General features: G+C 44.5%; 1 pseudogene; it reads right to left on the bottom strand.

The window, feature by feature from the left end:
* Positions 1-1,145: 1,145 nt before the first annotated feature.
* LOC147451641 (uncharacterized) lies at positions 1,146-1,877 on the bottom strand (annotated as a pseudogene).
* Positions 1,878-3,662: the final 1,785 nt, after the last annotated feature.

The raw sequence follows: 3,662 nt of genomic DNA, 5'->3' as shown, positions 1-3,662 counted from the left end.
ACAAAAGAGCAAACCTACAACTCATGTGGTAGAGAGCCACACTTAGTATCAACATGAATCTCCACGAAGTTCATGGCATTCACTAAGTTCGAACCAGATGAGTTGCTTTCAAACTTCTCTAGGATTGCGGTAACACATGAAAGAATTCGTGGTGAAGACAAATCCTTAGTGATTGAAGCACTAGTAATGTTTACCAAAGGAGGTAGCTAGCTACGAGAATAAGAGTGATGGTTTGTCCTTATCTTACTGGTAATGTCACATGCCTTAAAGACAAAGGTATAGTTGACTGAATGGTGAGAGATACACTCGCTTTGCATCCGCTAAAAACAGCCTAGAGCTTTCTGTCCCTGCTCTAGTTGCGCATATCCCGTAATCAGTGTGTTCCAAGAGATGACATTCCGGACAAGAAGCTCCTCAAACACTTTTTATGCTTTCTGAAGGGTACCTTATTTGACATACATATCAACCAAGGGAGTGCCAACCACGACCTCTATTTTCAAAATCCTCTGACAAACAAAGAAATTGTGAATTTTTGTGCCCATATCATCATCTTACGTAGAGCCACATGCCTTCAAGATGCATGCGTAGGTGATTGCATCTAGAAAAAAGGGCCTCACTATGCATCTGCTGAAAATAGCCTAGAGATTTCTAGACCTACTCCTGTTGTGCATATCCCGGAATCAATGCATTTCAAGAGATGCCGTTCCGAACAAAAAGCTCCTCAAGCACTATTTGTGTTTTATCAAGTGCGTCACATTTGGCATACACATCGACCAAGGGAGTGTCAGCATGACAATTCTTTTCAATAGCATTTGAGTAACAATGTCATCATGAATTTTTGTGTCCATATCAGCATCTTGCGTAGAGCCACATGCCTTTAAGATATACATAGGTGATTGCTTCTGGAGATAGCTCTCGCTTCACATCTACTGAAAACAGTCTACAACTTCGTAGCCCTGGTCCTCTTGTGCATATCCTGCAGTCAGTGCATTCCAAGAGCTCCAAAATATAAGCTCCTCAAGCACTTTCTGTGCTTTCTCAAGTGCACCACATTTGGTATCCATGCCAAGACAGTGCCGAGTACCTCGTTTTTTTTCGACAACCTCTGGCTAACAATATCATCGTGAATTCTTTTGCCCATATCATCATCTGCATAATGCCACATGCCTTGGTTTGATGGACGAAGTTTGCAATGCGTCTGAAGGTGAAACAAATCCACTAACCTTCACCTTGGTTGCATCGGTTAGGGTTTTGTGCTTTTTGGGTTGTCTCAATGACTGAGAAGACGACGCATCTTTTGTTTTATCATCACATTGTGCAGTATGATCACTAACTTACTACTAACATCGGCATTGTGATGAGGCGAAGAGGTTTTTTGATTTGCTCGACACATTATTGATGAAGATTCATCATTACCAAGTTCAAGAGCCTCCTCATTCACAACCCTCCTAGACTCACCATTCACGTCAAGTCGGAGAGGGGGTTCAAGCTCACCTGCAACCTCACAGATGAGGTTCCATTTTGCAGTTGAAATGGGGATGACAGATGATGAAGTTGAGTAAGCCATCTTCTTACTTGAGACGAGAAAGAGAAAGGGGTTCTGAGAGCTTCGATACAGCTTCAATGTCGACCATGCCGTGCTTTCTGGAGGCATCAGAGGGGTTAAAAGGTTTTGCAGACATGGGCAATGCCCACGATTTCTTTAGCCTTGGAGCCGTGTGGTAGAAGAAGCAGAGACCGCCTTGCTCTATGACATGGAGGTGCTTCTGCGCCTGCGCATTGCGCATGCCATCCCAGTTAGAAATGCCCCGATTTGCTTGCTGGTGCTCCCAGGACCATTCCTCTAGTTCCGTCTTCAACAACCAGCATCCCGCCATTGCGACTAGTAAAACTCGGGCACATAAAACATAAAAGACCAGATTGATTTCATCAAAGCTGAGTTGATTTTGTGTAAAAAAGGGTGTTTTCGAAGGGTTTTTTTTTTTGCGTAGAGGAGGGGTTGCTCAGTTTTGGAGCAGCGCAGACCACATTGAAAGGAGGGAAAGTTAGCATGTATGCCAAGCATGGAAAAATAATTACCTCTGCTCTGCTCTGCAAGTGCTCAAGTGCTACGTCAGTTGCCTCTGCTCTGCAAGTGCTGCGTCAATTGCTCTCTCTCTCTCTCTCTCTCTCTCTCTCTCTCTCTCTCTCTCGGGATAGTTTCCTACGACGTTAAAACTCTCTTCTTCTTCTGTGTGTGTGTGTGTGTGTGTGTGTGTGTGTGCGCGCGCTAGGCGAGGAGTATAATGCTACGGTGCTATAAGCTACTATGTTTGCTGCTTCGTTTTCTATCTCTTTTTGGCGTGCCCAAAGAGCTAAGGCCATAGTGATGTGTTCCCCTTTTCTTAGTGAAAAATCTCATGTAATTTAAAAATTAAAAGAAAAGATGAAAATGCTTGATTGGTTAGTGATGTAGTGAGCACTCATGAAAAGGTTATTAGTGGCAGTGAGTGGGTGACAAAAGATATCGAGATAAGATATTTTCCAAGATTATATTATTGAATGTGCTCGGAATTAGAGTCTGGCTCCTCTTTTCTCGTGTCGAGACTTGAGCGAATGATGGAGGGAGGCAGCAATTAGTCCCGAGGAGGGGGGACAGACTGTTTCCCACTAGAGAGGAAAATTTTTAATCTTTAATCTCATGTTGAGGTGCACGGTGCTCTCTCTCTCTCTCTCTCTCTCTCTCTCTCTCTCTCTCTCTCTCTCTCTCTCTCTCTCTCTCTCTCTCTCTCTCTCTCTCTCTCTCTCTCTCTCTCTCTCGTTGAGTAGTTTGCACCATTGCATGAGGTGCTTCTTGTGCCTATCGTCGGCATGCAGTCGGGGGACGTGTGCAAAGCATGAGCAGGAGCAGATTAGCAGCAAATGGAGCTGTGCATGCAGGAGCACTAGGCAATGTGGTGGTAAATGGTTCGCGAGGGGGTCACAGAGCAGGAATGATCCATAACTAAAGGTGTACTGTAATGACTGTTAAGTTTATTAGCTAGACAGAAGCCGAATTACTTGCTATCGCAGACTCACGTCTATACTGTTCTGCAGGTGCTAACCTCGATCTTACACTCTGCAAGCATACTCATGACATTCACTCAAGGGTTGAGCGTGCAGGTTTTATGACATGCAATACCTATAGCCTAATTGTTGTATAAGCTGGAGTAGTACACCAATGGATCATGGGGCAACTGCCTTCGTGCCTTCAACTTCTAGGTTATGGTATCGTAGTCTCCATTTCTAGAAAGGAGGGAGTTGGGCCTGAGCCAGAGCTGCCTGCTAACTACCAGTTTGCTGGCGCTGACGCTCCTGATCCTATATAACCACCCCTGTAGTGATATGGCCTCTGATCCACACGTAAATTGGTGCCCCTACCCTATGGTAATAAATTAGGGTAGTATTATGGAGTAATGGGCTTGCTATACCCGGGTGATCAATTTTCTGATTGCCTTTCTTTTCCCCTTGTTAAAAGTCCCCTTCACCCTTATCTTTTTTGCGGTTTCTTCTTGTAGGCCAAGGGCAGCAGCAATCAGAAGATATATGCACTCACGCTTTATAGAACTGTCGTCTGTGTGTGTGTGTGTGTGTGTGTGTGTGTGTGTGTGTATCTCGAGTCTCACATGAACACATGTGTCAAT

Source organism: Adiantum capillus-veneris, chromosome 8, assembly GCF_014529385.1.
Source record: "Adiantum capillus-veneris isolate H3 chromosome 8, ASM1452938v2, whole genome shotgun sequence".
Classification (NCBI taxonomy): domain Eukaryota; kingdom Viridiplantae; phylum Streptophyta; class Polypodiopsida; order Polypodiales; family Pteridaceae; genus Adiantum; species Adiantum capillus-veneris.
This window is presented reverse-complemented; position numbering and strand designations above follow the sequence as displayed.